This window comes from Podarcis cretensis (assembly GCF_951804945.1).
Source record: "Podarcis cretensis genome assembly, chromosome: 9".
In the NCBI taxonomy this organism is placed as follows: Eukaryota; Metazoa; Chordata; class Lepidosauria; order Squamata; family Lacertidae; genus Podarcis; species Podarcis cretensis.
This window is the reverse complement of record NC_137178.1, coordinates 80,353,883-80,376,812: the sequence shown is the minus strand read 5'-3', so window position 1 is coordinate 80,376,812 and position 22,930 is coordinate 80,353,883. Positions and strand designations below refer to the sequence as shown.

Sequence of the window (22,930 nt, the reverse complement as noted above, 5' to 3'; positions counted from 1 at the left end):
CCTGTGGGAGGATCGCCCCACCCCCGCCGCTCCAGATGCCAGAGCAGAGTGAAGGCACAATGCATTGCCATCTCTCTGACTTGGTTTCATGACACTTAGTTTACTGCCCTTGCTCTCACTTGACTTCATGACAATTCCAGGATGCATCCAGAGTGAAGGCAATACTCCCTGCTTTTACTTGGGATGTTTTCAAGTAAAAGAAAGGAAGAAGGGCTCCTTCTTCAGGACTCCAGCAGGGCTCCTGATGCTATGTTTGCATGATACTGCCCTCTCTGCCAACATGCCCCTCCTCCTCCCCATAAGCAGCAGTGACTCACCTGATGGGAGGTCAGGAAAGTGCCTCCATCCCCCATGCCAGGGGTGTACAACCTGTGGACCTCCAGATGTTTCTGGACTACACCTCTTATTAGCCACAGCCAGCATAGCTGTGATGGCCTGGGATTCGGATTCGGATGCTGAACCTGAGGAATCCCAGCCTGCACAGGATTCCCTGCCTCCAGAACCAGCTGAGCTGGGGCTGGGGCATGAGCCCGAAGGGTCCTCACCTGTGCTGGATCCTCAGGTGCAGACACCAGCTGAGTCTGCTCTGGCTCCTGAGGGGGTGGAGGACCCATTGCCTGCAGGTGCTCCACTCTCAGCCCCGTCAGGAGAGGCTGAGGTTGCCTCTGGGTCTGGTAGCCCTCCAGCTTCTCCTGAGCTGCAGAGGCTCAGGGCAGAGAGGCGGAGGGAACTTTCATCCAGAAGAGTGGAGAGAGGCAGAACAGAAGCTGAGATCAGCATGGCACTGATGTCTCTTGACAAATTCAAGGAAGGAAGGAAGGGCTAAGGATGATTCATTGTTTTGGAACACTTTCCCATGCCTGGGATGGGCTGGCAAGGTTTACTTTCTTCTCTTTTACATTGCAGTTTTCCGCCTTCTAAAGATGTAATTCATGGATTGGACTGAGGGCATAAAAAGTGATGAACATTGCACCAGGAGTTTCTGGTGCAGGCAGCAATAGAATCGTGGAATCGTAGAGTTGGGAATGACCCCAAGAGTCATCTAGTCCAACCCCCTGCAATCCAGGAATCTCAGCTAAAGTCTCTGTGACAGACGGCCATCCAGCCTCTGCTTAAAAGCCTCTCAATGACTGTTAGCTCCTTCTCCCTTAGTCTCAGTATTACCTTGTGGAATTCAACAGAGAGTAGGGAGACAAAAGCAGAAGTAGTTGGCTCTGCCTGTCATTGGCTCTGGCCCCACCCCGTTGGACTCCCTGCCTCCCACCCTACCAGTCCAAATGGGCACCAGCCAACACTCCATGGCACTTTACAAAAAAATGAGAGGATACATGTCAGGGCTGCCCTAGGTCCCAGCTCACAAAGGACCAACGCCAGTCCGTTGTTATATACAAAACTCTTTATTGAAACGTAGTTTCGATTTCAAAGCCGCGGCGTGCAGCCCTACGTCTTAAACCCTAGACCGCTGAAGCTCCATCTGAACCTCCACCCCCCAGACACCAGTTTAAGACTCTCGCCTTGCTCCACCTCCTCCTCTGCTCTTTCCTCCTCTGGGTCCGCCTGTCCGCTGGGGTGTTGCCCTTTCTGGACTCTTCTGATGCTGAGTCCCCGGATTCTTCCCCCTGCCTCCGGCGTGCTTTAGGACCTGGCTCCCAATCCGTGCTTCCTGCTGTCCCGCGCGCCTGTACATTTGAACTTGGCGCGCGCTCCCAGCCAGCAACCTTTCTCCTGACCGTTACACTGCTCCTGTCACTGCTTCCCCCCTTGGGGGGGCTAGCTGGACCTGACTTCCCCTCCGTTCCCTCACTCTGCGATGGAGGCGTGGCCAGCTCTGACTCATCTTCTCTCCCTACTGGAGGAGACGCTGGCCCTGATTCATGGGACTCTTCCCCCCCCCCACTCCGCTCTGGTGGGGGAACTGGTCCTGATCTCCCGCTGCTGCTTTGGGAGTCCCCGCTGGCCCCTTGCTTCTGGTGTGTCCCCCCTGGGACCCCCCTTGCCCTGGCCATCGGCGCCCCCCTCTGGGAATCTTCTGAATCGCTGGAGAAGCTCATGGAATCTCTCGGGCCACTGTCATACTCCCCTACGCTGCCCTCAGATTCTTCCCCTTCGCTCTCCGTTTCCTCTCTCCCCTGTGTCTCTGCTCCTGAACCCCTGACATCCATCCCCCCCTCGAAGCCCCCCCTTCCCCCCTCCCCCTCTTCGGGTGTGGGTTCCGGGTGCTCCAGTGCTGTGGGGGTGAGTGCGGGATACAGTCCTTCCCCCCTGGTGTGCAGCTGGCCGGCTGGGTCCGTAATGGGCTCGTCGACGTCGATCTCCTCTGCTTCCATCTCTCTGCAGCTGTGCTCGAACCCAAGATCCACCCCAACACGTCCATGTCCGTCTCCCCCCCCCCATTGCCCCGGGGGATGCTCCCTGCAAAGGCCCCTTCAGCAGTTCCCTGCTCCACCCCACCTCCGGTTGATCGTCCCACCAATACGAGCGGTCCGTGACAGACTCCGAGAGTGATCCCTCCGGGGAGCGTGTGTTGGGTACTGGTTCCTCATCTGATGAGAACCCCTGGAACGTGCTGGCTGAAAGTGTGGGTGTGAAAAGATATTCGTCGAAATAATCTGCCGGCATGGGTTTGTGTGGGAAGAGTGCGTGAAACTCGTCTTTGAGGTAGTGCTCCTCCACGGCATAGTACGGTACCCACCTGTTGGTGCTGGCCGGGGTACCTTCCCTGGCGAGGAGATATTCCACCCCCTCTTCCCCCCACCTCGAGTCCAAAATCTCCGTGACCTCGTTGAGTGGCGCCGCTCTCGGCGACCACCCCCCTGTTGCCGATTTGCGGGGTGGGTCTGGTGCATTCCCTGGCGCCTGAAACCTGTGGGGTTCCTTGTAGGGTGTGAGCACTGATCTATGAAAGACCCGGTGCATTCTGGAGCCCTCCGGGAGTGTCAACCGGAAAGCTACCGGACTGATTTGTGCCTCGACTTGGTAAGGCCCTAGCTGCTTGTGTCTGAGCTTCTTCTTAGCTAACGTCCTGGCCGGCACTGCCTGGGCTGCTAACCAGACCCAGTCCCCCACCTGGATGTCTTCCCCGACTCTCCTGTGCCTGTCTGCCTGCACTTTGTATGCGTGTTTTGCTAGTTCTAAGTGCCTTCGGAGCTGCTCGTGTACCTCCCGCAATTCCGCTGCCCAGGCCTCTGCTCCCTGTGTCTCTCCCTCCCCCACTTTCTCTAATCCCGGGAAGGTTCTGGGATGCCGTCCATTGTTGGCGAAGAACGGTGTCACCCCCGTGGACACGTGCTTCGTGTTGTTGTAGGCAAACTCGGCCAGCGGTAGGTAGTCCATCCAGGTCGAGGGCTGCTGATTCGCGTAGCATCGCAGGTACTGCTGCATGATGGCGTTGACCCTCTCCGCTTGTCCGTTGGTCTGCGGGTGTCGTGCCGACGCTAAGTTGATCTTGACGTTCAGGATGCCCAGCAGCTTCTGCCAGAAGCTCGAGATGAATTGGCGACCCCGGTCGGACAGGATGGACCACGGTAAGCCGTGAACCTTGAACACGTGGTCTATGAACAGCTTGGCTGTCTGTTCCGCTGTGGCCACCTTTGCGCAAGGAATGAAGTGCGCCATCTTGGTGAACAGGTCTACGACCACGAGTACCGCTGTTTTGCCTCGCGAGCTGGGCAGATCTGTGACAAAGTCCAGGGCCACTTTCTCCCACGGTTCGAGCGGCGTCTGTAGCGGTTCCAGCAGTCCCGCCGGCGACCTGTGTACTGGCTTGGCCCTTTGGCATGTGTCACACCTAGTGACGTAATCCGCGACTTCTCCTCTCATCTTGGGCCACCAAAAGTCTCTGGCTACTAATTCCGCCATCTTGTCCTTGCTGAAGTGCCCGGCGCTGGGCGCGTCGTGTAACTGCTGCAACACTTTCGTGCGGAGATCGTCTCCCGGCACGTAGAGGGCCCCTTTGCGGATGAGCAGTCCGTCGCGTATCTGGAACTCGTCGTCCTTCGCTGTGCCTCTTCGCACCTCCTCCACCTTGGATTGTGCGAACGAATCCATCTGCAGTGCGCGACGTACCATGTCCAGATCCACTGTAGCTGAAGCGCACGCCCACGCTTTCGGTGCGAAAATGTGTTTGGCTGCCACCGGTGCCGCTTCCTCGAGATACTGCGGCTTCCTGGATAGCGCATCCGCCATGACGTTGTTGTCTCCCGGGATGTATTCTATCCGGAAGTCGAAATCCGCAAAGAACTCCGCCCATCGGATGTGTCTCTGGTTCAGGAACCGCGCCGTGCGCCAGTACTCCAGGTTCTTATGGTCCGTGCGAACCTGCACCGTGCGTTTGGCTCCGATGAGGAAGTGCCGCCACGCCTTGAAGGCTGCATGGATGGCCAGCAACTCCCTGTCCCAGATGGTGTAATTCTGTTCCGACTTGCTGAGTTTCCTGGAGTAGAATGCGCACGGCCTCCAGTCCCCTTGCGGATCTTGCTGCAACAGGACTGCCCCCACCGCTCTGTCTGAGGCGTCCGTTTCCACCCTCATTGGTTTGCAGGGGTTGACGTGTAGCAGCTGTTCTTCGGACGCGAAGAGACGCTTGAGTCTCTGAAAGGACTGCTCCGCCTGGTCCGTCCAGGTGAACTTCTTCTTCTTAGAGCTGAGGGTGTCCGTGATGGCCGCCGTCTCCATCGCGAACCCCTTGATGAACTTGCGATAAAAGTTGGCGAAGCCGACGAACTTCTGGACCTCCTTCCGATTGCGCGGGCTCTTCCAGTCCAACACCGAGCAGACCTTGGTGCTGTCCATGGCGAGTCCCTTGTCGGACAGCTTGTAGCCCAGGAAATCCACCTCTATCATGTCGAACTGGCACTTCTCCAGTTTGGCGTAAAGTCTGTGCTCCCGTAGCCTCTGCAGGACCTCCTTGACATCTCTCTCGTGAGCCTCCTGCGATTCCGAGAAGATCAGGATGTCGTCTAGGAAGCAGACGCACTTCTTGTAGAGGAGTCCCGCTAGCACGTGGTGCATGAAGGCTTGAAAACAATGGGAGCCATTTTGCAAACCAAAAGGCATAACCCTGTATTCATAGGTGCCCAAAGGCGTAAACATGGCTGTCTTCCACTCATCGCCCTCCCGCATGCGTATAAGGTTGTACGCACCTCGAAGATCCAGCTTGGTGAAGATGCGTCCCTTCCTCACCGTCGCGAGCAGGTCGTCGATCTTGGGCATGGGGAATGCCGTGGGCTTTGTCCTGGAATTGATGATCCGGTAATCAACTATCAGCCTCCGTTGGGGCGTGTCTTTTTTCTTCACGAAAAACACGGGACTGCCCCCCGCTGCTTTGGATTCTTGGATGAATCCCCACTTCAAGTTGTGATCTATGAACTCCCTGAGTTCTTGCAGTTCATCTTCAGACATGGAATACAGTTTCCCAGTCGGCAGCGTCGCCCCCGGCAGGAGGTCAATCTTGCAGTCGTAGGGCCTGTGGGGAGGCAGCTTGTCCGCTTCCTTCTCGCAGAAGACCTCCAAAAACGCCTTGTACTTGTTGGGTACCGCTTGCAGCATGCCTAAGTGTAGCTGCGGTTCATCCTCTTGCCCCTCCTCCTCCTGGCTAGTCAGGATGCAGTGTTCTGCGCAGTAGGAGGAGCCGAAGGTCAATTGACGCTGGTACCATGCTAATGCCGGGCTGTGCCTGTCCAGCCAACTCATGCCCAATACTATGGGCGTGTCTGACAGGTGGGTGACGTTGAAGCTGATGACTTCGCGGTGATTTCCAATTCGCATCACCATTGGGGGTGTTTGCTGTACCACCTGTCCTCCCAGTAGCTCTCTTCCATCGACCGTGACGACATTTAGGGGCATCGTGGCTGGTAGAAGCGCTATGCGATGTTGCTTGATGAAATCCACTCCTATAAAGTCTGCATTACTACCACAGTCAATGGTAATAGGGACTTCCATGGTGAATCCATTGGGTAGCTGGAGCGATGCGGTGAGTTGCACCACTGGTTTGGGCGGGAGGGGGTCTGTGGGCTGTAAAATCTCTGGGGACTGCTTCACTGACTCGCCTGGCTGGGCCCCAGTGCCTCTGCTTCCAACCAGGCTTCGTCGTTTCCCTGTAACTGTTCCCCCTGCTGAACTGCTCCTTTTACTGTTGCTGAGGCTGCAGTTTGCCTCTGGAGCCTCTAGGGACACTCTTTGGCCATGTGCTGTGCACTGTCGCAGATGTAACACTTCCTGCTCCCTCTAGGAGTCTTCGCCTTGACTGCTCCTGGTGTTTGGGCTCTGGTTGCTGTCTGAGCCCTGGCACCACCTATCTCCATCGGCTCTTCTCCCCCTCCCAGTGGAGGCGTGGACTGGGCGCGCGCTGTTTCTCTGGGTAGGAAGGGAGTCGTTCTGGCTGGTGTGCGTGTTATACGTCTCTCATCCCTGCTCCAAGAACGTTCTTCCAGACGCACCCCTATTGCCAGCGCTCTTTGCACGACTTCTGTGGTGCTGTTAGGTCTCTCCCCTCTCGCCAGTTCGTCTTTCACAGCCCCATTCAACCCCTCCCAGAACAGATCTCTGACGGCAGCGGAGTCCTTTTCCCAGCCCAGCACATTTACTAAAGCAAAGAAGCGGGAATGATATTGTCTCACAGTGGCTTTGCCCTGCTTCAAACCATGCATTTCCCTTCTGGCAACATCCACATCAACTGTTGATTTAAAACAAGCGTCCATAGCCTTGATAAAAGCGGTTGAATCTTTGAGGGCGGGGTCATTTTCGCGCCATAAATTGCGCAGCCACGATTTAGCCTCCCCATGCAGATGAGTTATTATGAACCCCACTTTCTCCTCCTCATCTCTAAAGTCTTTCCGAAGCAAATTGAGCACGTAAACTATGTCTGCTCTAAAGTTAGGATACTGCTGCAGGTTCCCGTCGAAATGGGATACGATGCTGCCCCCCCCTCTTCCCGAGGCCAACTCCCTCTGGCTTAGGTCCTGGCAGTTCTTCCTTGCCCAAACGTTCCCACCTGTTCTGCAGATCCTGGCAGAGCGCTAGTGCTTCTTCCTCCCTCTTCTGGGATGCTGCTACTTCGGAGTAAAGCGCTGTGACCACTTCTGTCAGCTCTTTCACCTGGTCCTCCGTAGTCATCTTAGCCGATCTTCGTGAGCTCGCAAAACACCAAGTTTTGCCCCTTGCTGCGCCAACTCACGCTGTGAAGGTTTCGTGGAGACGGAGCTTACTGTCAGGGCTGCCCTAGGTCCCAGCTCACAAAGGACCAACGCCAGTCCGTTGTTATATACAAAAGTCTTTATTGAAACGCAGTTTCGATTTCAAAGCCGCAGCGTGCAGCCCTACGTCTTAAACCCTAGACCGCTGAAGCTCCGTCTGAATCTCCACCCCCCAGACACCAGTTTAAGACTCTCGCCTTGCTCCACCTCCTCCTCTGCTCTTTCCTCCTCTGGGTCCGCCTGTCCGCTGGGGTGTTGCCCTTTCTGGACTCTTCTGATGCTGAGTCCCCGGATTCTTCCCCCTGCCTCCGGCGTGCTTTAGGACCTGGCTCCCAATCCGTGCTTCCTGCTGTCCCGCGCGCCTGTACATTTGAACTTGGCGCGCGCGCCCAGCCAGCAACCTTTCTCCTGACCGTTACACTGCTCCTGTCACTGCTTCCCCCCTTGGGGGGGCTAGCTGGACCTGACTTCCCCTCCGTTCCCTCACTCTGCGATGGAGGCGTGGCCAGCTCTGACTCATCTTCTCTCCCTACTGGAGGAGACGCTGGCCCTGATTCATGGGACTCTTCCCCCCACTCCGCTCTGGTGGGGGAACTGGTCCTGATCTCCCGCTGCTGCTTTGGGAGTCCCCGCTGGCCCCTTGCTTCTGGTGTGTCCCCCCTGGGACCCCCCTTGCCCTGGCCATCGGCGCCCCCCTCTGGGAATCTTCTGAATCGCTGGAGAAGCTCATGGAATCTCTCGGGCCACTGTCATACTCCCCTACGCTGCCCTCAGATTCTTCCCCTTCACTCTCCGTTTCCTCTCTCCCCTGTGTCTCTGCTCCTGAACCCCTGACAATCTATCTCTGCCCTGAGGGACAAGAGAGAGAGACATGAGAGAGAAGCAGAGGCAGAAGAGAATCTATTGCTGCTGACCTCTTGGTCATATCCTCAGAACCCAATATGGCAAAGAAAAAAACCCCATTGATTGTTAGTATCATATTTTTATTGTATTGTATGTTGAAAACTTTCAATAAAAAATCATATAAAATGAAAGAAACTCACTAAGCCTGGGTTCTCTTTCTTTGTCTTTCTGGACCGTATTTTGAAATATTAGACCCTTAGTCAGAAATTGAAATAAGCCAATGGAATTGCTCATTGCTAGGTCTGGAACTTTTTGTCAACTGTGTATAAAGTCTCCAAGCTGATGCCATCTGCCTGGGAACTGGAGTTGGCGTATTCTCTTGGTGCCAAGAAGGTTCATTCAAGCTGTGTTTCCATTTATACCGTCCCTCTCCCTCTTCTTCTTCACTTTCAATACATATTTGATTATATAAAGGCTTTGGTTGACATTGGTAAGTACACTTGCAATGGTGGTTCTCTTGTGTTCTTTCAAATACAGTGGAATAATTTTTTTAAAAGCTTATGAAGTCTTTTCCCCTCCTCCCAGTTGCTCAATTTTCAGGCTACAAAGCCAGGAGCAAAAGCCTCCTTGATATCTGTGTTATAAGGAGCAATTGTTCAGACCAGGCTGCAATCTGGAGGCATCTTACCGCCTTACTAAGGCTAAGAAGGTCAGGTTCTGGTGAATAGCTGTGTGCATGATCACCAGGGAATCCTCATGCACATTGCCTTTTGTTGAATGAAGAAAGATGGCATATAAATTAATAACAAAATAAATAAATAAATAAATAAATAAATAAATAAATAAATATATGAAATATATAAAAAATAAATTACATAAGAAGTATAGTATGGATATCAAAGAAGCCTTTATAGCTGTTGCTGAAATTCTCCCCATTGGACAGGTTTCTCTGCACCATAGCAGGGATGGAGAAACTGTGACCCTCCAGGACTCACTGGGTATAATAAGTGATGAACATTGCACCAGGAGTTTCTGGTGCAGGCAGCAATAGAATTGTGGAATGGTAGAGTAATGGCTCCCTGGCCATTACTCATGCTGCCTGAGGCTGATGGCAGTTGGAGACGAACAACTTCTGGGTTCCCCACTCCTGCACTATAGGGAAGACCCTTATACTGACCCATTGCTTCATTGAGCTGGCTGGCCCTTGCCCACACTGGCTGGCAGCACATCTCCAGGGGTTCAGGAAAGGGATTTTCCCAGTTATTTCCAGAGAAGCTAGCATTTGATCCTTTTGCATGTACAGTCATACCTTGGGTTACAGACACTTCACGTTGCGTGATTTCGGGTTGTGCACTGTGCCGAACCCGGAAGTACGGGAACAGGTTAATTCTGGGTTTCGGCACTTGCACATGTGCAGAAGTGCTGAATCAGGACCCACACATGTGCAGAGGGTTGCGAACGCTGCAGGTTACGAACGTGCTTCCCGCACGGATCACGTTTGCAACCTGAGCGTCCAAATATATACTGTTGGTATGAAATAAGAAGAAACAGAGTTTACTTAATCTTTTAGTTCCTCTTGTTTATTGGAATGTTGTCATCTGTGCCTACATGTGCATTCATTAAACATTCCTAAAATAAATGCAATCTTGTTTAATATATATGGATATTTTTATGCTGAAAATTCCTTCCATGGTTCCCCCCCACCACCACCATTGCCCATCAAATAACACACAAATAGATGCCAAATCTGAGAAGCATTCAAGAGATGTTTTTAAAGTGAAATTCTTACGGATAGGGTACAGGGCTTCTGTTGTGCTTACCTTATCTTTAAGGTGGTGAAAGGATTTTGTGAATGTCCTTCCTTTCATTCTACAAATCATCTAATGCAGCCTTTCCAAGTGCCCTCACTTCTTGGAATTCTTCAGATGGGCTTTCAAGTGTGGGAAGCCCATTATGGTCCTGTCAGCTGCACTCCTGATCAGCAAACACACTGATCTCAGGCACTTGATAGACAACCTTCATGGCCCCTGTCAAAGTCCAGGGGAAGATGTCCCAATGCAACTCCTCTCATGGAGCTTTTTTTAAATCAAGGAGTGGGGGAAAAACGTTTAATGGAAAGAACACACAGCTGTGAGCCACCTCATGGTGAGAAGGTAAGCTCAGCCATGTACCCACTGAAATTATAAAGAAACAATCTCTGCATAAAAGAATTTACAGAACAATGCAAAAGTGAAGTGCTGGGTGAGATGTCACTTCTGCTGGTCAACATGCTGGTGGGGATTTCAGTGTGCCAACTCAAGCCTGGTGAAGTTGATGGGCCCCATTCTGGAGGGGACTATGGATTCAGCAGATCCAATATTTCCTCTGACATATAGTGTTCTGTTTTGGGGGCTATTGCCAGCAGAAACAACACAAGTGGTATATATTTGGGGGCTCTCAATACAGGAGTACAACAAGGTGCTGTTCCATCCTAACATCCTCCATCCAGTGAATCTGAGGGTTAGGATTTCTCTGCTAATCATTCCACTGCATTGCAATTTTCTCAGCCTCCTTCCACCAATGATCCTGCTATTGACTTTGCTTCAATTGCTTTCATTCCATGCAGCTTAAATCACAGCTTTCCAACTCAAGAGTGATCCAAGAAGACTTGCAGTTTTATTTTGTTTGGGTGGAGAAATGCCATCTTCGAGAACGCTTCCATTAAAATTGCTGCTACCTCCCTTGTCTACTTCATTGCAGCTGTAATCTCTTAAAATTCTAATTGTGATGACATTTTCTCCTCAGCACATGATTGGAAAGCAAAGGAGAGGATCACACCTACTGCACCCCTAGAAGCCAATCAGCTTGCATCCTGACACGATCTTCCTTGGGTAAGTGGGGGTTCTTCTCTTAGCACATGAGACTAGCTGAAACATGGAAAGCTCCACTGTATGTTACCTCGTTCATGGTGTGGACTTGTCTGCATTAATCAAAGCGAGGGCATTGTATCTGTTCTAGGCAAATGTGGTACCTGCCAGGTGGACTCCATCTCCCCTCAGCCTTGGCCATTGAGCCAGGGGTGGTGAGAGCTGCATTTCACCTGTAGCTGATGGACTTCATGTTGGCTACCCCTAATCCAGGCTTGGGTCGTTTACTTTGGTTTTTACTGGATCCTGGGATCTACTAGACAGAGCCAGGTGCAAAACAGTGGCTGAAGTGGGCATCCTTTCTGTTGTGTGTTCAGGATCATATGTGCTCACGATGGTATTGAGGCAATTATGTGTGGTCCCACTTTCAGTACAGAGGATTCAGGGTGGTCTTCCTGCTTCATTTCCAATCAGAGCATATATATCCCAGAACTTTCTATAACTTTTCATGCCCCAAATGTTCTAGTCTTGGGTGTATGTGTTGTCCCATTTTTGTTGTGTTATATTGCAAAAGTGACCCTTCAAACAGCAATAACTCAACAACATTGTAGAAGTATTGCATAACAACTAATAAATCAGAATGATGTGTGGATGGTCCAGGGGATGGACCATAAATTCATGGCCATTATGTCTATGACTTGTTGCAGAATACAACTGCAAAAGAACACCACCAGTTTTGAGGCTCTCTGAGCAGATGTACCTCTGACCATAGGCTTAGCCCAGGAATAGGCGATCGGTACGAGAACCAAGCTCACAAGCCTTTTCAAACAAATATCACTTCTGGTTCCCACCCACCTGCACCTGGTTATGCAAGACTTTGACTAGGGGTGCACTTTAAAAGACATTTTGGTGTGTTGTTGTTTTTATTTTGATTATGTATTTTGTGGTTTTATATTCTGATTTTATTCTGTGAACCACCCTGAGACCTCCAAGTATAGGGCAGTATATAATTTCTAATAATAATAATAATAATAATAATAATAATTAATAAATACTTTTGAACTGTACCACAGGGCTGTTTGTCTGGTCATATTATTGAATGTCCCCCACAAAAAAGTCTCTGAATGTGGTAAACAAACACATCTGGCAGATTATACTGAACCTCCCCCCCCACTCTGATGTGTTAATTTGCCATATACAGTGGTCCCTGTAGTTACGAACTTAATTCGTTCCGGAGGTCCATTCTTAACCTGAACCTGTTCTAAACTAGAGGCATGCTTTCGCTAATGGGGCCTCTTGCTGCCGCTGCTCCGCCGGCACACGATTTCCCTTCTCATCTTGGGGCAAAGTACTCAAGGTAACTCTTCCAGGTTAGTGGCGTTTGTAACCTGAAGCGTTTGTAACCTGAGGCATTTGTAACTTGAGGTACCACTGTATGGGGAGTTCTTTCTGGGTAAGTGCATTCAAAATATGACCACAGTCCAGCATTCTGCTACTTCATTCTACATAACGTGGTTGTGGTCCAAATTTGTTGCAGAATGCAATGGTAGTTGACTAGTATGCAGCATTCTGGAGCAGATTCCCGCAGGTGCTGGAGGACTACAACTCCCCCCATCCCATGCCATTGGCAGGGCTGGTTGTGGGTGATGTGGGTTGTAGTCTAGCAATGTCTGAGGACCCAATGGGAGGAGATGCTGTTTTCAAGCAAAGACAGGGAAGTCCATTGTCAAATGCTTCCCTGCACAGAAAACATGTAGAAAACTAGCTCACTAGAGGGATGTTGAGGCAACAACTTTTCAGTGTGCTATGTCTCTGCCTGCAGGGAAATTTTAGTGAAGATTTTAATTTGATGGACATTAGGAATGTTATCACCCCACCTGGGGTCAGAAATGTACCATCTATTGGACCAGAATGTTTCATTTTCAACCCTGCAGTGATTGAGGGCAGGAATCAGAGATTCAATCTAAATGTTTTTTTTTGGGGGGGGGGGGACTGTGGCGCTCCAGGTGTTGCTTTAGTCCCCATCACTCACATCCACATAGCCCAGAAACTTCTGGGAGGCCACAGGCTCTCATCTTGTGATTATTGTAATGGAAGTACCGGTAGATAATGTTTGCGGGAGCTTTCCAATGGAAATTTTCCGTGGACCTTGGTTGACTCTGGTTATGTATGTTGCCTTTTCAGCAAAGGCAGTGTTAAGCGGCTGAAGGATAGACCTTGTGTGTATTCCTCTCTCCTCTGCCAATTGAGTGTGGCTTGGCGTCTCCTTGTGCCTTTCTGCAGGGGGCAATGGAAGTCGGAGGCTTCCTTTCTCAACAGGAACAACAAAGTGAGCCCTCTCACTGCTGAGCTGTGCAAGATGTCTCTGTTACAGTTACAGTTACAGTCACACACACACACACACACACACACACACACACTTTTTTTGCTCCCAGCCTCTCTTTTCTTCTTCCAGCCTCTCTCTTCCCAGGACAGTCAAAGGAGACAAGAGCAGGTTGTGGTTTGTACAGTACATACCAAATCCTAGACTAAAATCTGTGAACTGTCAGCTTGATGCAGGTGGTGCGTGAGACAGCAAACATCAGAGCTGACTGGGCTTAGGCAATTTCTCAGCATGACAGCTCTCTGGAGGGAACAAAGGGAGTTTCAATGCAGAACAAAATTTAGTTCCTTAATGAAAAACATCAGGATGATTCAAGCATCCCCTCCACAGCAAGTTGGGGGCTAAGGCAGGAAGTCATACTGGAGCACGACTCATCTGGTTTATGTTAGCAAAAGGTGCTGTGATCTCTGGCTATGTTAGAAGCAGAGAAATGTAGTTATTAGAGGTCCCAGTGGGAGCCTCTAGGAATGTCCTGCACCAAATCTCATTCCAAAAGGTATCATTGATTCTGTCCTAGGGTCAGAGGAAAGGCAATGTCCTAGTTCTGTTCCTATTGCAGTGAAGAAGAAGAAAGCAGTATGGGGACTTTGAAGGATGAACCAGCAGAAACAACTCTCACACGTGACATATTTTAGTCCTTGCGCCATGTTCTCCCTTCCTACCGGCTAGGCAGGCTTAATATGCCTCATGTGCAAGTATAATGGGCAGGCTACTTTATGATTTGCAGCGCACATTCTATCTGTTTGGATAGGGCTGAGAGGAGAACCACTGGCATCAGGGTAACAATGGAGGAGAAATTTGGTCCCAAACTGGTTCGTGGATCAGAACGCATCTCACATTTGGGCTACACCCTTCTCCGGATTTTGTTGTGCAGTTTTGGGGCACAGAAGTGACACCCCAAAATATATGTTGTTGTTTAAAAAATTGGTATGAACTGTGAACAAATGGGCTGAAAAGTACTGATAAATTAATATTTTTCCTTAAAAGTGCACACAGCATGTACCGTTAAAATTCTTCACCAACGTGGGATGGAGTTGATGTAGGATTGACTGCAGGGCCGTCTGTACCCCGGGGGTGCAAGGGGTGCGGTGCACCCGTGCGCTGAATTCCGGCGGGCGCCAAATGTATTCTGGGGGATGCCAAATGTATACCTACTGTATACTGGTCCCTCTTGATCAGTGGCAGTGAAAAGCAATGGAGCAAAAGTCCCAGCCCCCTCCTCCATCGCTCTGTTACTCCGCAGTGTCAAATATTCCAAACGAGTCAGGAAACAAAAGCAGTTATTTCCATTGCGTCATTGTTACAGGTGAGCGATTTTCTTTCCCCCTTCCCAAGAAAGCTCAACAACCTTGGCTTTTCCTCTTCCCCTCCCCCAAAAAAGCTCAACAACTTTGAGTTGCCCCTCCCCAACCCCAACAAAAATTCTGGGGACGGCTAAACTAAATTTGGGGGCGCTGGGCAGATTTGCACCCTGGTGGTGCATATGCTAAAGACGGCCCTGATTGGCTGTAGCTGAAACTGAAATGGGACAGAATGAGGCTGCTCAGTCCATCTCCTGTAACATATGTTGTGAACCGCCCTGAGATCTGCGGATAAAGGGCAGCATACACATTTAATAAATAAAAATATGTGGTTGGGAAACCTCAGGCCCAGCAGCCAAACGTGGCCCTCTAAGCCTCTCTATTTGGCCCTCAGGAGTCTCCCCCAGCCCACCCCACCTGAAGCCACACCTCTTCTTCCCCAGGCCACACCCCTTCCTGACCCTGCTTTGCACTTTCCTTGGGTGTTTCTACCTGGCTACAGGGAATCCTTGAACTCCGATAAACCTGAACTCTACTTGCATATCTGGATGGGGGGGAGGGGGGAGCGTGTGTCAAGAGGCCTACTGAGAAATTTACTTTCTTGTTCCACGCACTTTTGCCTGTGACCCCCACCCACCAGCACCATATACTCCCCAGAAAGATGCCCATAAAGGAATGCAGCTGTCTGCTGAAAAAAATCCCCCCGCCAGCTCTAGCAGCAGCAGTGATAGACAAAGCCATGATAGGAACACACTTTGGTGAACCCATTCTCCCCACTTCAAAGGTGACCACATGATCGCCTCCCTCTGCCCATTTCAGGTTGGTTCAGCTGAGCAATTATGACTGGCCCAAATTCACCCAGAGAGCTTCATTCGGAAACAACAAATTCAATGTTTTGTTGAATCATAGGTGCTATACTAATAATCACACTAATGGGGGCTTTCTGACCAATCCTTCAAAAAAAAAATTTTAACACTCTTCTCCCCAAACTGAACATGCTCAATAGTCAAAGAGTGGAAACCACAAAACCAGGCAGAGGGGAGGTCTCTTGAATGCCTTAAAGGTAAAGGGACCATTAGGTCCAGTTGTGTCTGACTCTGGGTTGCAGCGCTAGTCTCGCTTTATTGGCCGAGGGAGCCGGCGTACAGCTTCCGGGTCATGTGGCTAGCATGACTAAGCCGCTTCTGGCGAACCAGAGCAGCACATGGAAATGCCGTTTACCTTCCCGCCGGAGCAGTACCTATTTATCTACATGCACTTTGAGTGCTTTCGAACTGCTAGGTTGGCAGGAGCAGGGACCGAGCAACGGGAGCTCACCCCGTCGCAGGGATTCGAACTGCCGGCCTTCTGACCAGCAAGTCCTAGGCTCTGTGATTTAACCCACAGCTCCACCCGCATCCCCTTGAATGCCTTAGCCTCCACTAAATTTCACTTAAGCCCAACCCAGAGTGATTCTGGAATGCCTTAGATGAGAGAAAAAACATTTGGAATTTCGGGGAAAGAATATAGACGAAATACATGGTGGCATTTTTGCAAGTGTCAAGAGCTGGTCACTAATATAAATATTTGCATAACTTAATGTAACTTACGTTAAATAGCAGACAGCGAGACAAAGAGTGTAGCATCTGGCAGAAACTGAATGCCAACAGAATGGAAACAGCACCAATTAGTATTAATACAGGTTGGAATGGAAATTGCTCCCTTTCTGCAATATTCTTCATTCCCAAAATGAAGAGGGAATGTGTACAACTTGCCACATTAATTGCATGTAGAACTAGTCATTCTCCAGTATGGCTATAAAAGAGAAAAGTACAGACCAGTAGGCAGGGCTGTCTTAAGCATATCTGGTGCTGTGGAGTAAAGATCCCCCTCCCCCGTTTCCCAGAGTTGTCGGCCGTTTTTAAGGGGGGGACCCCCCAAAGTTGTTGACCTTTTTTTGGGAGCTGACACCACACTTACACATTATATCTAACAAGCCCCCTTAGAACAAATGAAAATGAAAAGGCAAAAGAAAATCTAATGAAGTCCTCAGTTCCAAAGCAAGACTCATTCAAGACTCAGCAGTTCTTCTAATTCATCCTCATGATTCAGATCACTACATATCAAAAAGTTAAAGCAATCACCAGTTTGTTGTTCTTTAAATAAACTAATAAAGGCACAGAGAATGAAGTTCCCGGCCAATTGGTGTTTAAGTACGAAGCTGACATTTTCAAATATTGTGGGGGGTGGGGGTGGGGGTAAAGCAGTGACATCCTGAACCTAAAAAGGACCCAAAACTTGGGACACAAAGGATGCAGCCCTAACTGCACTTACCTGAGAGTAAGCCCTGCTGAATCTAATAGGGCCTTACTTCTAAGCAGACAGTAGGACTGCAGCAAGAAACACAGGTGGGAATTAGGGCTGTTTTAAGTCTCAGCCAGAGGAAAATATAATATTGGAGATTAGGGAGAAAGGCATATGAATAGATTGGGGGGAGGGGGCTGACGAGAGACCAAAAACCACAGGTAGCAAGATAAGGCACACTTTCTGGGGAGCAAGTCTCACACACAGTTGCTTGGGGTGAGGACTGCAGAGGGACCATAGTTGTGTGTGTGTGTGTTTTTCAGAAAAACGTAGAATTGGAAGGGACCCTGCAGGTCATCTAGCCCAACCCCCTGCAATGCTTTTTAGCTTGCATTGATCTCAGAAACCTTGAGTGCCTTTTTTAAAGGCAATTAACAGGCTTGTTTCACAAATAAGGGAGAAGGAGGGTTGCTGGCTTGGTTTGGTTTGCCTTTGTTCTAGTTTCTAGCATGTGCTTAATACCGTAGTTTCAGGCTGTGAGCCACCCTGATATCTATGGGGGGAGGGCAGCAGTAGTAGTAATGGTGATGATATTTTTCGCAGGGCTTGGAGTTAGTGGGTGATGGCCAGCTGCTGGAATGAATGGGGTTGGTGCTAAATGGTCTGGCTTGCTTTACAACCCCTAGGGACCCTGTTGGGGGGGGGCAGAGATGGAGCCCACCCCCCAAGAAGAAGAAGAAGAAGAAGAGCGATGGGAGGAGGCTTCCCTTCCCCGGGATAGAGTTGCCCGTAACATTAAACACAGGGCTGCTGCTACTCATGGCTGGGGCTCAATGTAGCTGAACAGGACGGGCAAGGGGACCCTGCAAGTAGGGCTGAAAACCCAGCTAGGAGGCTCCATAGCCAGAGGAAGAAAGGGGGCGAGTGGGGGGGCTCTCTTCTTCTTCTTCTTCTTCTTCTTCTTCTTCTCCCTCCCTCCCTCCCTCCCTCCTCGCACTCCGCTTCCCCCTCACAAATCACCCGCCCCCCTCTTCCCACAGGACAGGCAAGAGAGAGAGAGAGCGCTGCAGGCCAGCCAGCCATATACCGGTAGTTGGTGGGGCGCAGCTTCCATCCTAAGTCCCTGCAGGGATCGTTCTCCTCCTGCGGAGGCTTGGGAGGCAAGCTGCACACCAGCCAGTCATATGGTTGCGAGGCGCAGCTGGCGGGTGCAAGGAAAGGGGAGTCGCCCGCAGCTCCCCCACTCTCTGGGGTGTCCAGTAAGCCCAATAGGAAAGACGCCTCTGCCAGTAGGTTCTGTCAAGAGATTACATCAGTAGTCCTAATATGGTTGGAGATGGTGCTCTGATGGGATTGTTTTGAATGAAAATGACGTAACTCTACTGACGAGTGAGCCAATTGTGATAGGGTTGGATTTAGCCAGGACGCTCACAGAACAGCTTTATAGAGGAACACCTCTTGATCTGCTGGTGTTCTCATGGATATATCCTTCCCATCATTTTTCATGCCCATGACACATTCTGCAGCTATAATCAGCATGATGGAGTGTGTTTGATGTGCAGGCGCCATAGGGAAGAGGACTAATGATCGCCAATCATCTTAGCACTTCATCATCAGAACATTAACAGATAGTGGGTTCCTGGTATTGTCATTCAGCCGGTGTGTGTTTGCCAATTCCAGGTCAAGCCATCCTTTTGCCATCCCGTCCCATAACTCAGACATGACTGGCAGTGAGGGGGAAAGGGATGCTTGAGGAATTCATTCTTGGTAAAACTTGAAAACTGACTTGTTGCAGCTCCCAGAATGATACATGGAACAAAATGTAGTTTTCTGCATTCTGGAAATGTTGCAAAATGATTATTGGCTCAAAATGTGTATAAAACATCATTTTGGTATATGGTTATGGAATGGAATAGAATTATGAATGCGTGCATGTGAAACTGACATACTGTTGGTCAGAAACAGACTGATCCATCTATAGGGGGATTGCTGCAATCTGCATGTTTGTGGTCAGAAATGGAAATCAGTCAAGCAAATAGGAGTAGTATTTGTTCAATAGCTCTTGTTGTTTTGAAGTCCATGAACAATATGTAATTAATGATGGCGGTTTGGTTTTTTTTTACTAGCTTTGAGGTTTCCTTTACATTGAAATGAAAGCAAGTTACATAAATAGTTGTGCAGCTTAAGGTACATTGAATAGTGGGCAGTGAGACAAACAGTGTAGCATTTGGCAGAAACAGAACTGCAGAAGAATGGAAAAAGCACTAATTGCAATTAATACAGGTTGAAATGGAAATTGCTCCCTTCCTGAGCTGCAAAGTCTTGAGAGGGTCACCTGCCTGATTTCCTAGAGACAATATTTCCACTGTTCCATTCCTTTTTCTTTCATGGGTTTGCACTTGAATGCTGGTTTATTTTGCTGGTGGCTATTAGAAACAGAATGCCAGACAGGGCTCTCCGTATGTCTTTTCCGAGTTACTCCTCCCTCACTGACCACTTTGCTTTGGAGGGGTGGACAGAAGCCCATAAGTACCGTAATGTTCTTCCTGGCTCAGCTCAGTCTGGACCTGCTCTCCTTTCTTCACTAAAGCTGCTTACATGAGGACTAGGAACTTGCTGCCATTAACCTTAAAGGCCAGGATTCTCAGCATGGCTATGCACCAGATGAGGCTGAACTTTGAGCCAAATGGGGCATATTGAGATGGACACAGGTACAGGCCGCCATAGACTGCTGAAGCAGGGCATGCCATTTTAAGGGTGTGTGTGAAACTTAATTTTTGCTGAAAGCTGAGTTGGATGGCTCAGAACAAGCCACTGGGCATGAAGGAGAGACTGGCATGGGGCAGGATACCCTGTGAAAAGGCCCAAACCTACCCTGACCACTGGCTATGTCTTCCCAAGAGAAAGGATGAGCTTGCAGCTTGACTCCTCTTCCTGCCTAGGTCCATCCCTCTAGCAGTGCTCCTGCCTAGCGATGCCAGAATCCACTGGCTGTTGTCAAAGAAATTTCACGTGGCAGACTATGCATAAAAGTATATTGGATTCTGCATTTTGGCCAAGGACTCTCTGATTCTCATGGTGTCAGAGACCACTCTCTCAGGTGTCTGAATAAGATGAATCTATGCAGTTTTGTTTTATTTCCACAGCTCTGTGAAAACATCGGACAGTGGTATTTCTGCCAGGGGGAGCTCGTATATATCCCAAAAATGGGGCATTTCATGGGCAGAGAGACAGTTGGGAGGGAATCAAACTTGGCTAACCAAAGATCCAAAAAGCAGAATGGGGAGGAATTGGAGGGAGGGAGGAAGCAAGTGTAAAGGGGAGAGAGCAATGACATTTCCATGCTCTCAGCAGGGTAGGCTCATATTTTGAAAGCACTCTCTCCCCTCTCCTCTCCTGCCAGGTGCGGCAGACTTTGAAAATGCCTTCACTCACACACACAGCCCCCCATGCCCCCCAGGTCTTCCCCTCTGCAAAGGGGCAGAAGATGGGGAGCCAAGCTACTCTGAAAGGGCCCTGGGCAAAACGGTAGCCAGGCCAGGCAAAAAAAACCCGGCAAGTTAGCTGCAGGCCCATTGCTCCTTTAAGAGCAGCTTAAATTGGGACTCCTCCTAGCAAAGGGGAAAAACATGACAGCTTAATTGGTGATCCTGGAAATTCAGGGCAGTTGGAGAGTATAAGATCAGTGCTTTAAAAAAAAAAAGTTTAGGGATACTCTCATTTTCCTACTCATATTGAAATACTGTCCCTCAATGAGGCCAAACTTTGATGCACAAAATGTTTAGGGGTATGCGTCCTCCTCTGCACCCCCCCAGAAAAAAAGCACTGTTTGTAATACACATCATTTACACATTCATTGACATGTAATGACTGCTGTCCTAAACAGGAGCCTCTTCCCTTTTGTTTATTCCGAAGTATCCTTCATTGTTTCTGAGTGCATATAACTTGTCAGTTGGGAGCAGAAGTCTATATGCAAAACAGCTAATGAACTGCGTGGGATTTGCTTCTGAGTAGGCCTGAAGGTTTAACCCACAGGTGGCGCTGTGGGTTAAAGCCTCAGCGCCTAGGACTTGCCGATCGAAAGGTCGGCGGTTCGAATCCCTGCGGCGGGGTGCGCTCCCGCTGCTCGGTCCCAGCGCCTGCCAACCTAGCAGTTCGAAAGCACCTCCGGGTGCAAGTAGATAAATAGGGACCGCTTACCAGCGGGAAGGTAAACGGCGTTTCCGTGTGCGGCTCTGGCTCGCCAGAGCAGCGATGTCACGCTGGCCACGTGACCTGGAAGTGTCTCCGGACAGCGCTGGCCCCTGGCCTCTTAAGTGAGATGGGCGCACAACCCCAGAGTCTGTCAAGACTGGCCCGTACGGGCAGGGGTACCTTTACCTTTTACTAGGCCTGAAGATTGCAGCCAGAAATGGCTTTTTAAGGCACCATTAGCCACTTTAACTTTGCCTTTAAGGTTCCTGGAGTCTCTTTGTTGTTTGTGCTGCAAAAGACTAACATAGCTGCCCCTCTGGAATTTCATTAACATTGAAAGGGAGCACACAGGGAAGGTAATTGATTTGTAAATATCTGTGGATGGAGGAGATATGCATGTCTGTTGGGTGCTACAATTGTGCAAAATAAAGCAATTACAGTGGGAGGGAAAATACCAGTGAATGGAGGTTGTAATTTTGCAAGGATCCTGAGAGTTAGCTCTTAGCATTCCCAAGCCCAGCGCCCTCACAAAACTAGAATTCTCAAGATTCCCTGGTGAGAAAGAACTCATTTTAAAGCAGCCTGGTCTGTATGGGAGACATGCCCTCCATTGCTGAAATGAAGGAAAAGATCAAATGGAGAAAGGAAAGGAGGAAAAGAGAGATGAAGAACTCTATTTGCCCCCTCAAGGGAGAGAGGAAGGGCTAATTTATAGAAACATGTCTATCCAGGAATGGACTGTCACTGAATAGGTCAGCACTCTGCTGGAGAGCACATAAGAGAAGTGGTCAGGTGCAGAGAACAGCACTTCTGCCAATAACTTCATTTTCTGAGCGCTCTGCTCAGAGATAAATGAGAGAGACAACTCCTGGCCTTATCAGAGGCAGGGCACAGACCAAGTTACCACCTTAAGGTGGAGTTTGAAGACTTAGCTTTTTGCTTTGTTGGCGGGGGGGGGGGGGCGCGGCCTGGCGGGGGGGGGAATGTGAACAGTGGGAGATTTTTATTTTGAGATAAACATGAACACTACTGTCGAAAAAAGAGTTATGTGGGACGCAAGCCAAGCGGTTATGAGAGGGTTTCTTATACAACAGAATGCAATAAAGAAGAGAACTCAAAATGAGAAAAAAGTGTTCCACTATAGTTCTAGAAGTGTCTGTTACATCGTGTGAAATCTCAAATATAACATGAAAATTAACAGTTAGGGAAATGTCATTAAAATGGAATTAACTGCCCTGTGAATACAACCATTATTTATTCATTTACTAATTACTCTCCACAAGGCATCCTGAAGTGTCCTACAATATGCTCACCTATATAAAAACTGTTGAAACAACTGTTCACACACACATGTGATATTGAACCTGGGACTTTTGCACTGGGATGTCAAGTGTGGGGTTAGAGCCCTACTCTTTCCGTCCATGTGATTGTAATTGTTGCAACTGCAATGCCTGAAGGGGTCTTGGGTGCCCCCCAAGGGAAGAGTTTTTATAACTAAGACTGAAAACAATCCATTTCCTCCATCTCCTTCTATCATTTGGGCAATAAACTTCCATCTCTGGAAGGGGAAGGTTGTTATCTTGTTCACTGTTCGGCCCAGTGTGTCAGTTTAATGTTAAACAGGGGGAAGAGCTGGCATAGAGATGGCAAGAGGAGCCCCACGGCCGCTGATTTGTTTTGGCTTAGGCTCTGATTCTTTATGGCTAATTACTCCCTGACACTCATAAAAAGTGGGGGACGGTGGGGTTTTTTTACCCCCTCCCCTTTTCTTTTAATTACCTCCTGTGGATTATTCAGGGTGATATAACTCTTGGAAGGAAAAATGAAAAGCGACCTGAGATAATTACTCCTACAGGGCTGTTTCTGGTTTTCTCTAAATAAGGAGAT

The 22,930-nt window shown here is 49.5% G+C and overlaps 1 protein-coding gene across 2 annotated transcripts in view; it reads left to right on the top strand.

Moving 5' to 3' along the window:
* LINGO1 (leucine rich repeat and Ig domain containing 1) overlaps window positions 1-22,930 on the top strand; it is a 728,722-nt gene that overhangs the window by 480,788 nt on the left and 225,004 nt on the right. For both annotated transcript variants that reach the window (XM_079991599.1, XM_079991600.1), the window contains exon 3: window positions 10,821-10,906. The gene's annotated coding sequence lies outside the window, so the exon portion shown is untranslated. The remainder of the gene's footprint in view (window positions 1-10,820; window positions 10,907-22,930) is intronic.